The sequence below is a fragment of the Leopardus geoffroyi genome, chromosome C1 (genome assembly GCF_018350155.1).
Source record: "Leopardus geoffroyi isolate Oge1 chromosome C1, O.geoffroyi_Oge1_pat1.0, whole genome shotgun sequence".
Classification (NCBI taxonomy): Eukaryota; Metazoa; Chordata; class Mammalia; order Carnivora; family Felidae; genus Leopardus; species Leopardus geoffroyi.
The window spans coordinates 99,517,102-99,530,263 of record NC_059328.1 but is presented as its reverse complement, the minus strand read 5'-3'; the positions used below and the strand labels follow the sequence as shown (position 1 = coordinate 99,530,263).

The following is a 13,162-nucleotide window of genomic DNA, read 5'->3' as shown; positions in this document are numbered from 1 at the left end:
TCACCACCTTCTGAGATCTTGACCTGAGCTGAAGTCAGAGGCTTGACCGGCTGAGCCACCCAGGCACCCTGCCATCCTCCTACTTCTGAAGTTTGGTATCTGAGCATAGCACCAAAGAAGTTAGGGTGGAGGGGAGACCAATTGCTTCCAACATTGCTGTCCTCACACTTCCTACACACCTCTCCTCTTATAACCAAGAAGACCTCGACTAGAGCCTTTCCCCACCGAGCCCCACTTTTCATCAGTCTGCTGTGCAACCTCTAAGGCAGAGAACCTTTCTTTTGTAGAAACACCCTAAATAGATCAACACACACACCCCCACCCTCGTTCTGATCCACCTGACCACCTCCAGAGGCAAATCCCAATCCATTTTCAAGGTTTTTGATAATGTCATTTGCCATTGCAGTCTTATTGAAAGAAACATAATTCAACAAAAAATTTCAGAATATCAGATAGGGCTTCACTCTGGGTCCTCTAAGGTTGATGCTTTCTCTAAACAGTACCCCCAAGTGATACGGTCTAGGCACTTCTGGGCAGTCTTTAGGGGTGTTTTTAGGAGTAAAGGTTATTGCCAGGAGTGAATGGCTAATTTTAAGAGGTGAAGGTGAAAAGTATGGTCAAGAAGCAAGAGTTGCAAATGTCTTCTGGGAAAGAGTAGTAGAAGGAATACCCACCTGGTTGTCATATGGAGCTCTGGACAGGTCTGTGGAATCAAGACACAGGGACAGCATGGCAGCACTGAGGTGCAGGCGTCTCAGATGTGAGAGAGGCACTTTATTATTTTTTAAATTTTTAAAAATATTTATTTTTGACACAGAGAGAGAGAGACAGAGCATGAGGCAGGGAAGGGCAGAGAGAGAGAGAAGGAGACACAGAACCCAAAGCAGGCTCCAGGCTCTGAGCTGTCGGCACAGAGCCCGATGCGGGGCTTGAACCCACAGACCACGAGATCATGACCTGAGCCGAAGTCGGACGCTCAACCAACTGAGCCACCCAGGCGCCCTTTGAGAGAGGCACTTCAAAATATAGATGACCAAAGGAGAAAAAAGTCCTTTTCTTGGGAAAGCCTTCTTTCTTCCTCTCAGGAGAAGCTTCTGAATAGAACTTTCGAGATGGAACACTGCCTTCATTTTTTTAATGAAGGCCCCGAGGCCCAGGGAGTAATTGACACTGGATGGTCCCAGGAGAGTGGCTGAGTTTTGTGTACCTTTTCCAACTCCTAGAGCAGTGCTGGGGAGAAGCAATACTTCCAGAAGAGATAGCTGGGCAAGTTCTGCCTCTCTATTCTACCTGCCTCTCATCCTATCAGCTCTTTTTAAGCTCCTAGCTTGGGTCACAATGAAACTGATTGGCCCTGGAGACTCAGCATTCGTAGACCCAAGGCTGCCAAGAGTGGATGGCCTCGAGGAGGATCTGACACAACCAGGGAGGCTTGGCCCAGCCATTGTGAATCGAGTCAGCAGATGTATGAAAAATATGATGCAAGTGAGTACTTTGAGCCAAGAGTGCTAGCACTTTGAACAAGCACTTGCCGAAAAGTCCTTTTGGCCCAGCTTGCGTGCGAGTTGGTGTGGAAACAATTGTAAGCATGCATCTTTATCTTTCATTATATCCTAGGTCCCCCAGAAAGCCGTTTAGTTACCACTGTCACTGCATTAAAGCCAGCTCTTCTCACTGTCCAAAGTTCCTCTGAGACCGTGTCTATCCCACCATTGCAGATCTCTTTTCTCCTGTCCAGCAGCAGACAGATTATCTCCCAGCACGGCGCTGGGCACACCACCGATATCCGAAATCTGTCAGTGAAATAAATCTGCCCACCGCACGCCGCCCCCCCCCAACTTTTCCTCACAGCCTCCATTTTCTACTCATCTCTTAATTCCCTCTTAGGGCTCCTTAGGACTCTCCTGAACATATTTTCTTCCTTTAATGAGTTTTGAAGCCCTCAAGTTCTGCTTCTGGAAATTCAGAAAACAGCATTTCCTTGGTGCCTGTCCCGGGAACGATTATCACCAAAGAGAGTCAAGCGCTCGGTTTCCCCTCAGCATCCCTTTCGTGCAACCGCCACTTAAATCAGTTGTTCTTATTAAGCAGTCCTAGTAGGGAAGACGGTAAGTTGTTTTTCCACTGCTTCTCCACAGAATCCTGACATTCAGAGCCGGGGTTTGCTCTCCTCCTCCAGCATCCACTCCCTGGACGTGTCTATGCCCCTCACTCCAACTGCAGATCTGTCGAATGTTACAGTGTCCTGACATGTGAAACCTCATCATCTGTCTTCTAGAAATCAACGACCACTGGGGCACTGCAAACCAAAATGGCAACAAAGAAAGGATCTAGACCGGAAAATTGTCTATTGCCAGAGTCCCATCTGCGCTCAGCCAGCGGAGACGTGGCTTTGGGCAGGCTTACAACCCGGTGTGGGCAAGCCCGCCACAGAGGAGGCAGGAGGAGATAACTGCTGTGTAGCCCTTCTAGTTCTCAGGGGAATAGAGTCATGAGCACTAAGGAAATGAATGCTGCCACTGGGGTGGATAGATTTGCTATTCCTGGCCGCTAAATCTTCCATGGAAAAACAATTGAGAAAGTCCCGTGGAAGACGGTCCTACTGAGAACCATCTACACTCTTCCATAGATGCTTTTTTTGCATGAAAACTGGGTTTCAGGGACTGTGCAGATTTTCCTTCCAGTGGAGTGAAAACGAGAGAATACAAAACCATCGAAAAGCCGTTTGGTTCATTTACACAAACTCCCAGAGTTTTTGTAACTCTAGCAGTAGAAAGTAACCCAAAAGTAGGTCAGGGACAAAAATAGTAACCGGCTCAATTCATTTTTAACAGCTTGGCTTTTACTCTAGAGGCTGCCATTTTGGTTGATGGGTGACCTCCACATATGGACTCCCACAGATAAGCCCCGAAGAAAGGTTTCCTCTCTTTCTTCCCGTCTCACGAAGAATCCCTTCCAGCCCCTTCCTCTGGCATGCTACGTTGTTTACGCATTTAACAAAAGAGGAGGCTAGTTGATGCAAAGAAACAAAACCCAGAATAGCCCTTTATTGGGCATCTACTCTGAGCCTAGCATTGTGCTTGTTGCTGGTGGCTAAAGGTGACCAAGACACGTTCTCTAGCCTCAAATAGTTCCCCATCTGGCATAAAAGAAAGACAGGCAGAGGTATTAGTAACAGGGCGAGGGGTGCCAGATATCTGTGCATGGAAGCATGTATCAATCATGAGGGCGTGAAGGAAGGAGGGTCCCGTCTGTCAGCAGAGCTGGAAAGGCTTCCCTGGCTGGCTCTTGAGAGACGGGTAGGAGTTCCTGAAGTAGAGCAGTATGTGTCGGGGAGGAGGGGGGTGGAGGTAGGAGGGGGGTTGTACGCAAAAGGCGTGGCATAGTCAAACCCCACAGGACATAGACTTCGCGTGTTGGGAGCCAGTAATTTAAAGTGGCTGGAGCGTCACTAGTGAGGGGGAGAGAAGCGGGAGATCAGCCTGGGGAGGTGAGCAGGGTCCACGTCGTGGAGGGCCGGGATGCCAGTCTAAGGGCTTGGACTTCATCCTGTGGGCCATGGGGAGACGCGGCAGGGTTTGAAGCAGGGAGGTGGTAGCATGATCAGATTTGTGCTTTGGAGAGATTTCTCTGGCAGTCCCAGAATGCCGGGCTAAGCCTTCGCAATCAGGCCATTTATCAAAGCTCTTCTGATCTTATTGAATTCAGATTCCCAAGACATCTGTGTCTCCCCACGTATCTTTGAGATAACACGCTAATTTTGTTTTGCTTTTTGTGCACACACATGCATCCTTAATTCCCACTACCCACTGCTTCCCCCAAACAGAGGCTTTACATTTCTGGATATGACAAAACACACACACACACACACACACACACACACACACCTGGGATTTGGACATAATTTTAACAGTCTGTTAGCCTACAACAGCCTATCCCTAGAAGGTAGCTCAAGTAGCTGAGGAGTCGCGGGCCTTTTTTTTCAGTTTTTCTAATGGTTTTCTGCTAAACTTGAATTCTAGATAGGCCAAGGACTTGGTCGGTTTCTTTTTTTTTTTTTTTTAATTTTTTTTTAACGTTTATTCATTTTTGAGACAGAGAGAGACAGAGCATGAATGGGGGAAGGTCAGAGAGAGAGGGAGACACAGAATCTGAAACAGGCTCCAGGCTCTGAGCCGTCAGCACAGAGCCCGATGCGGGGCTCGAACTCACAGACCGTGAGATCATGACCTGAGCCGAAGTCGGCCGCCCAACCGACTGAGCCACCCAGGCACCCCAGGACTTGGTCGGTTTCCACGGCTCACATAGACCAGCTCTTGAGGCAATTCCCCAGACTAAAGGAAAGTTAAGCCACCTGGCTCCCAATTCCCCATGTAAAGACTGGGACAAGAGAGGGTAAGGAAGACAGCGTAAAAGGCCAAAATAATGCAAACGTTAGCTTCAGTTGTCCAGCTAGCTCAAGCAGAAGATGTTTGTGTATAAACAAATCTCAACTCTTGGTTTTGTTTTTTATTTGCGGACATCCCCATCCATTTGACATTTAGCGTCTGGTGGGAGGCATGGCGGTGGAGGGTGATAGGAGAGATGGTGGGGGGAGCGGAGGGGGAGGCGGGGAAGGGGCAGGTGGGGGGACTCGGCAATGACGGTAGAGGCAGTAGACTCGAGACGGCTGATCAAAAGACAGGACCCCAGTCAAATACGTCTCCCGAGCAACAGCATTTTCCTTATTCCCACGAAACTCCTGAACCTTTTTATCAGTAACTCCATCACCAGGCCGCCACAACCATCAACTGACATGATACACCTGAATGATTGGAACGTCGCCCGGCCACACGGTAACTGTCCAAAACTCGTGAGGAATTGTCCCGATTTCAAACTCCTACTCAGTCTGAGAGAAAGAAGACCGAAAGAAGGAGGAAGGCGTCCACGAAAATTCTTCTAGAGGAGAAGGGTGTGAGCACAGAATCTACTTGACGCTGGCTTTTCTCTCCCCCCACCAACCTCCTTTACCCAACCGTGGGCCCGTCTGCCGATATTCTGCCAGCCTGCGGCAGTAACCAGAGTGCAGAGGGCAGGAGCGGGGTGGGTGGGGGCCGCTGGGCTCTCCACTTGTCTGAACTGGTTCTCCCCAAGCCACAGGTGAGGACCGGGGAAGTGAACCCACTGCTAACGCACGGCACCAGCAGCCCACTGGGACATGTTCACCGTGAGAATAAGACGCTTGAGTAGCCACGTTCTGAACCGGGAGGACTGACACGGCAGAGCCTCCTTAGGAAAAAGAAGGCATGGTCTCCAAATGCAATGTCCTCTTCTTATTTTTCTCTTCTCCTTAAATAACAAAACAAAACACAGCACAAAAAGAGAGAGATACCATCTGCAAATGCAATCGCTAATGAGCAAGGGAGAATTCTTACAGTTTCCCAAGGAGGGGCCCAGGAGTAGGGCGGTCACTGCTGTTCATGGAACAAGCAACCAGTCATCCAGGCACTGCGCTGCAGGCCGGAGCTGCAGGGAGCTGGGGGAGGCCAGGGACCCGTTTCCCTATCTTGCCTCTAATCTCATAAACCAGAAATGCTCAGACTCTATGTATTTTCTGCCCCCTCTCATTTTTCATAATGGAAAAAAAAAATAATAAGGCCAATGTTAAAGCTTTGAATTAGGAAACAGTTGCCATCTGGGTAATTGAATTCGGCTTGAAGCAGGCCACCTGGTTCACATCAGCAACTCCTGGCAGGTGTGGAAGCGTCAGCTGAGGTCCTGCGCTGACTTCTAAATACAGGCGCGCACAGCCCGTGCACGGTGCAGAAACGTTACTTTCTAAACAGTGCAAGTCGTTTTGTATCCGGTTACCTCAATCCGGTGGTGGATTTCTTAAGCTGCAGGCATTTAGAATTACGGCAGTAATGTTGGTCTTGTCCATCCCTGGCCGCGTGCTGCCTTAAAAAAAAAAAAAAACCCAAAACTGAAAAGCCAGTTCCTTTTGGTTTCCTGTTTGGACATCCATGTCATAGAAATATGTGTGACTGAAATCACCTTGTTCTCCCAGAGGATCCAGGAGGCTGCTTCCAGCTCCTCAGACAGCAGGAGAGAGGGTTGGGCATCCTGGGAGGAATGCTGAGGGTCTAAGAGCCGGATGTCACAGCATAGGCTTCTCTGCAGCTTTCTCGATTGCTAGCCACTCCTATTCCCCAAAGCAGGGGGGGGTGCGGGGACGGGCACGGTCAAGTTGCAGTCCTGTTTCCCAACCACACACACCTGCATACTAAGAGAAAAGGATCCAGGAGCATTGAGTGCACCTGCCAGCCAGGGCCCTGTGGGCCAAGTGCGTCTTCCATATACATGGGTAGACAGAGCTGGTGTCATACGGCTGGGTTGGCAAAGACAACATATGGGAAGGAAAAGAACTGCTGGGCACTTGGGTGGTCTTGAGGCTTGTCCTTTCCTTTGAGCCCCTTCCCCGCCCATCGGAAATGTCTACAACAGAACCGAGAGCAAGGGAGCAGCATGTGGTTCTTGAACTGGTGGAGGGCTATGCAGGGGATAGGGCGATTGCTTACCAGCAGTGTGGGTTTTACAAAGGACGCTGAGCTTCTGGAATGAAAATTCTACACCAGAAATAACTGGGGCTGACCTCCTGTTTTACAGAGTGGAAACGAGGCTGGGAGGGGGCACATGTTTTCCCAGCATCACAGAGCTCCTGCTTAATGTCAAAGCAGGACCTCAGCCCCTTCACTTGTCATTGCACTGTGCTGTGTCCTTAGCTGAAGGACCGCCAGAAGAGTCAGCTCTAAGAACAGGAATGTTTTCCTTCCAAACAGAAAAAAATGAGGGCTATCCAAAACGTGTAATTTGAAGGATTAGCTCTTTAAATTTTTTTAAATGTTTATTTATTTTTGAGAGAGAGAGAGAGAGGGGGGGTGGGGAGGGGCAGAGAGAGAGAGAGAGACAGAATTCAAAGCAGGCTCCACGCTCTGAGCTGTCAGCACAGAGCCTGAAGCAGGGCTTGAACTCACGGACCACGAGATCATGACCTGAGCCAAAGTCGGACACTCAAACAACTGAGCCACCTGGGTGCCCCAGGATCAGTTCTTTTAAAATAGAGTTTTCCACGATGCCCTGGGTACTCATATAGGTTCCTCTGAAAAGTCCCACTCAACCTCCTTTTATCCTTTTCTCAAGGGAGCTGCATCTGAACGCACACATACACACAAACACACACAGAGATATACACACATTTGCACTACTACTCGGAATTGCAGAGAATTCAAGGAAGCCTCTTCCTCTTTGCGAGCTGGCGTCAAGGTAACATTAAATTAAAATCTCTTGCAGGGCTCCTAGCTCAGGAAGAGCCCTATTTCTTTCGTGGGAAGCCTCTTCTTTCTCCAGTGACTGTCCCCGGGGCCCTGTGTCACACCTGTCTGGGGTCTCCTCAAGCTACTGAGTGATGTCGCGCGGCAACACTTCATGGCCACCCGGGCTCCAGCATCCTTGGACTTTTCTCCTCCCTCTGCCAGCTGCTGGAGGAGGACGAATCTGAAGAGAACGTGGAGGGCAGTAGCGAGGGGGCAGGGTCTGGGTCTGGAGCTGGGGTAAGGTTTTGGCAGACATTGGAGATAGGGCAGGGGGTCGGAAGTGCCAAGGCAGCCCCAAGTAGCCTGTTCCAACTCCCAACAGGCTCTCTTATGTGCCCTTGGCCTCAGATCCGTTCACTTACTTAAATTTGAAAAGCAGCCCTAAGATGATTTTATCCACTGTATCCTGTCCTGAAGCAAAGTTCACCAATTTCCTCTCCAAAACTAGTTTCTGATACGGCTGTTTTGATATCGATCTGGAATCATAAATAGTTTACAGCCCCTGAGGCATTATTGTCTTTTTCCCATCCCCTTTCTTGCCAGATGGACAATGCCTTGAATCTTCTTGTTCCTTCACCCACTCTTGTTTCTTTCTCTGCCACAACATCCGTCCAGCCACGTCTCTGCCTTTACGCAGAAGAGCCTCTGCCCCTGGCTCCTCTGAAAATTAGTCAGAACAGATTCTATCTTTCTGTGCCCGGATCTGTGCTTCGTATGTGGAAGATCAGATCCCCGCGCTGTGGAAGAGAAGGCTGGTGGTGGGGAAGGACCGATTCTGGACCCAGTTGAGGCGAGGCTGGAGGGCCCCCTCCGGGAGCCCAGTGCCCTGGGGCGAGGGCTGCTGGCTTAGCAGCAAAAGTCTTCCCTTTCAACACAGGTAACCGAGATTTCTTTGGTATCCACATTTTCCTTTTTAAAGGCTGCTCTTGCTACCCTCAGTAGCATATCCTTCTGTTAACAAAGGGCTGGGTTCTCGTAGAACTGCATCGTGATTTTCCCTGGGTGTTGCCCACAGCCTCTAAAACCATCAAGAAAAGAGATCTGGTAAAAGAGTGACAATTTTCTCTCTGAGGTTGGGGGTGCGTGCCTGATAGCTACTACCCCCACCCACCCACTATCACGGAAGTTCTGTCCTGCGTAGGCAGCGGTTCAGCCCGTGCCCTCCAGTAACGTCCCCCTCTGCACAGTGGTTGGTCACTCCTGGGAGTCAGCTGCGGCCCTCCCTGCTTCCCCATCACCCGTGGGTTGCAGCTTCCCATGGTAGCCACGCCTCCTCCAGAGAAGTCTGAACCTCAGCCTTGGTGGTGGGGAAAGGGACCCTTTCACATGTCCTCACTATCCAGAGGGAGTAGCTATTTTTGGTGGTTGCTCCTTCCGTACCCCTTAGGGTCACCCTCTACCCTTGTAAGAATAGATACCCACCTTTGTTCTAGCTGTACTAGTCATAAAATTTTTTTTAATATTTAAAAAATATTTTTGATATTTAAAAAAATTTAACATTTATTTTTGAGAGAGAGAGGCAGAGCATGAGCGGGGGAGGGGCAGAGAATAAGGGAGACACAGAATTGGAAGCAGGCTCCAGGCTCTGAGCTGTCAGTACAGAGCTGGACGTGGGACTCGAACTCATGAACCATGAGATCGTGACCTGAGCCGAAGTCGGACTCTCAACTGACCGAACCACCCAGGCGCCCTGGACATAAATTTTTATATTAAAATTTCCCCATTCAAATGACTGATCTGGTTTCCATCTCGTCACTGGACCCTGGCTGATATAAGACCTAAACAGATTCAGGAATAAATAATGTTCACGGTTTGGAAGGCTTAATACTGCAAAGAAGTCATTCTCCCTAAATTGAGCTACAGATTTAAGAAAAACAGTTTCTCCTAGTGCTTCTTCAGAGGGTATTAGACAAATAGAAAATATCCGACAATACTTGATTGCTGCTGCAGTACATTTCTGGAAATCTCATGGAAAATCCTAAATCTGATCTTACCCGTGGGATCTGTGTTATAAATTGGATGTTACATTCTTGACCAAAGACTTGCCATCAAATAAATCATGGATACTAAATATGGCATAGAGCCGAAATTCAGACTTTAAATTAATAGTTCTCAACCCTGGCTGAGCATTAGAATTATCAAAAGAGATTTAAAAGAATTCCAAAGCCTGGGCTCCATTGGGGGTCAGTTGAAGCGAAATCTCTGTAGGTGAGCCCAGGCAATCAATTTATCGAGAGCTATGACCAAAAGAAAGAAATAGTTGTCATTTGGCCCTTCAAAAAATTAAAAGAGCCACTTGAAAGTAAATCACAAGATTTATCGATTCTCTGAATGGCAATGTAGAGATCCCACACTGATGAATGAGTCACCTCACATCGTAATAAGATATTGCACATTGCATACACTGTCCACCAGGTTTGAATTTGAAGAAGTTCCCTCAAGGTACAATGTTCTAAGGCCAATGGTTAGTGAGTTAATGAGTATCTAGAAAGATTACGTGGCAAGCGTAATGTCTCTGTATTGGGAATTTGGCTAGGAGCCTTCGGAAAAGAATAGACACAATCCCTATTCTTAAGTGTTCACGGATTGAGGACACGACGTATCTGAAGTTAGCCTTCCAGTAATTTACGAACATGGACACATTGCTCTTTGCTGACAATAGCATTTGTATCTGGAGCGATCTCAGTGGGATAGAGCCACTCATTTGGAAATCGTGATAATCCAGAGATGTGTTTCCAGATTCTTCCCTTCCCGTGGCAAAAGGCTGAAGAGAGTTTACCTGGGAAGGGGAGACTCAGCTCACTCTCTGTCTGGGTCTCCTCCAGGGGCTGTCAGTGCAGGGAGGAAGGAAGTTCCTCTGAACCAGCCATGTAGAGGCTCTGAGAAGATACCAGCCCTGTGCTTTTCTCACCAGGTTTATTAAGTGAGGCCAGGACCAAGTCCAAGAGGTTGGTTTCTCTTTCAGATTCCAGTTCTCTGTCATGAATTATGTGATTTGAAGCAGGGCTCTTTATGATGTCTCAGGAATCTACTTTAAATGAGAAAAATTGTACCTATTTCCTACCTACCTCAAAAGATACCTCCAGGACAAATTAACTTCCATCAGAAAGACATGAGTAATTTTATACTTTTTTTCGGATTGTAAGAATGACATTTATGGAAGAGAACCTGGAAATTACAGAGGAGAGCTACATAAGGAAGAAAATAAAACCAACCCATAATCCCATAATCATTATTTTAAACATCAAAAAACTCAAAAAAGAATATTCTCTATATGTGGTTTTGTATCTTATTTTTTTTTTATATAAGATTATATAATAGGGGCGCCTGGGTGGCTCAGTGGGTTAAGCGTCTGACTTCAGGTCAGGTCATGATCTCGTGGTCCGCTGCCCATGTGTTTGAGCCGCTCGTTGGGCTCTGTGCTGGAGCGTGGAGCCTGCTTCAGATTCTGTGTCTCCCTCTCTCTCTGCCCCTCCCCTCTCTCTGCTTATGCTCTGTCTCTCTCTCTCTCTCTAAAATAAATAAACATTAATTTAAAAGAAAAGATTCTATATTAAACATTCCCATATATCTTAAACTTCTTTAAAACACTATTTAAATTTTTTTTTTCAACGTTTATTTATTTTTTTGGGGACAGAGAGAGACAGAGCATGAATGGGGGAGGGGCAGAGAGAGACGGAGACACAGAATCGGAAACAGGCTCCAGGCTCTGAGCCATCAGCCCAGAGCCTGACGCGGGGCTGGAACTCACGGACCGCGAGATCGTGACCTGGCTGAAGTCGGACGCTTAACCGACTGCGCCACCCAGGCGCCCCTAAAACACTATTTAATGGCTGCATAATATTCCAGTCTATGGGACTATTATGACTTGCTTATTCATGGCCAGATAGGCAATAGGAGTATTTTTTTTTAATATAAGGGAAAGTTAATAATGCAAGAAACTTTGATTACTATTATTTATGACGGTACATTTGGAGATTTTAAAAATATACAGATACCAGTTGGCAACAATCTCAGAGACACAGAAAATGAGATTTAAAAACAATCAAGAGCAATTTTATTTTTAAAGGTCAATTCGCTTACAAGGGACACAGAGAACATGCAATAATTGCCTATAACTGCATTTCCATTGACTTCCGAGTGGTAATTTTATCTTTAACACCCCCTACTGGTTCGCCTTATGGTTTTAGTGTTATCATTTTCTTAAAAAAAAAAAAAAAGTGATTTCATTAGAAATCTGCCACCTTTCCAGTCCTGTCCTCTTCATTCTCTCCCTCAGAAAAACAAAGTGAGGGGAGTAGAAGCAAAAGGAAAACAAAAACAGAACAATCGATCGTCACTTCATATGACCTCCCTTCCCACAACTCCACCCACTATGTGCCAGGAGCGGAGGCTGGAAAAGCAGGAGAGAAGAGGGAGGAGATAATCTTCCAACCTTCTTTGAAGAACTTTGTAACTTGTTGCATTACTCATTCATTCAATAACATTGCCATGGGCTCGATATCTCAGGTTACTCAGTTTATCAGGAAGATAAACTCAGGAATGTGTGGATTCATTGGAACTAAGGGGTTAAGTCAGGTCAGGGGCAATGTGGATTCACTCTTCCGGTTAGAATTCCAGGCAGATCAATTCAAAGTGCTCCCTGAGATGGCCCTTAACTAGGCAGTTGTTTGCACCACGAAAGCACTTTATAGCAAGTTGTATCTGGTGACCTTACTCCCTGCCCCAGAGGTTGGTGGATGCCTGTATATGAGGTGAGGAAACCAGAAGGAGCTGATGTCCCGTTTCTGATAGATCTGACTTCCCTTCATTCATTCCAAAAGCGTTTACTGAGTGCCCATTCTGTGCACGGCACCAATCTAAGCACATGAACAAGACAGACCATGTCCCTGCTCTTGTGGAGTATCTAGCCCAGTGGAACAGGTGAACAATGACAGAGCAAAAAGAGGGATATTCCGAGAAACTTAACAGAAACCCATGGAGGAGGGGAAGGAAAAGAAAAAAAAAAGAGGTTAGAGTGGGAGAGAGCCAAAGCATAAGAGACTCTTAAAAACTGAGAACAAACTGAGGGTTGATGGGGGGTGGGTGATGGGTATTGAGGAGGGCACCTTTTGGGATGAGCACTGGGTGTTGTATGGAAACCAATTTGACAATAAATTTCATATATTGAAAAAAAAAATAAAAAGACTTCAAATAAGAAAAAAAAAAAAAAAAGAGGGATATTCCTATTTGTTTCAACTCTACCTGCGAACATTTGCAACATTCGCATTTGAATACAGATAACTCTAGGTACTATTAGGGATTCTGCTCCCCAGATTGCTTTATAGTTCATTACAAGTCCAATCAAATTCACAGCAAGCATTTCTGGGATTGTGATGAACTGATTTCAAATTTTATATGGAAGAATAATGGCTCTTGAGGAACCAAGCCACTTTGAAAAAGAAGAAGCAAGGGACTGAGCCACTCTACTTGAAAATGAGACATTCGAGAAAGAATAGAAATGACAACTGTCAGGCTGAAGTGCAGAGCTAGCAAACATTCCAGTGGAAAGGATGAAAAATCCCCAAATAAAGCATGCATCTGGGAGAAGCAAGTATATGATAAGGACTGCTAAATGAATATAGAGTAAAAGTGTAGACTATTTCAAAAATCGTGGAGAAGACGATTTTACTAAATGGAGAAAAATAAAACTGAACCCCTATCTTGATGCATTAAAAGGTGTCTCAAAATGCAGTGACTTCAAAATGTGCTAATTGAAGAAAACACTGGGGAATACTAGTTTGCCTTTGGGTTAAGTAAAAACCTCATAA

At 46.7% G+C, this 13,162-nt stretch overlaps 1 long non-coding RNA gene across 1 annotated transcript; it reads right to left on the bottom strand.

Annotated features, from left to right (window-relative positions):
- Positions 1-4,186: 4,186 nt before the first annotated feature.
- On the bottom strand, positions 4,187-10,538 carry LOC123598523. Its single transcript, XR_006712665.1, has 3 exons — positions 10,132-10,538; positions 6,034-6,181; positions 4,187-5,937 (listed from the first exon to the last, which is right to left on the bottom strand). It is a non-coding gene; the product is annotated as an uncharacterized LOC123598523 (long non-coding RNA).
- Positions 10,539-13,162: the final 2,624 nt, after the last annotated feature.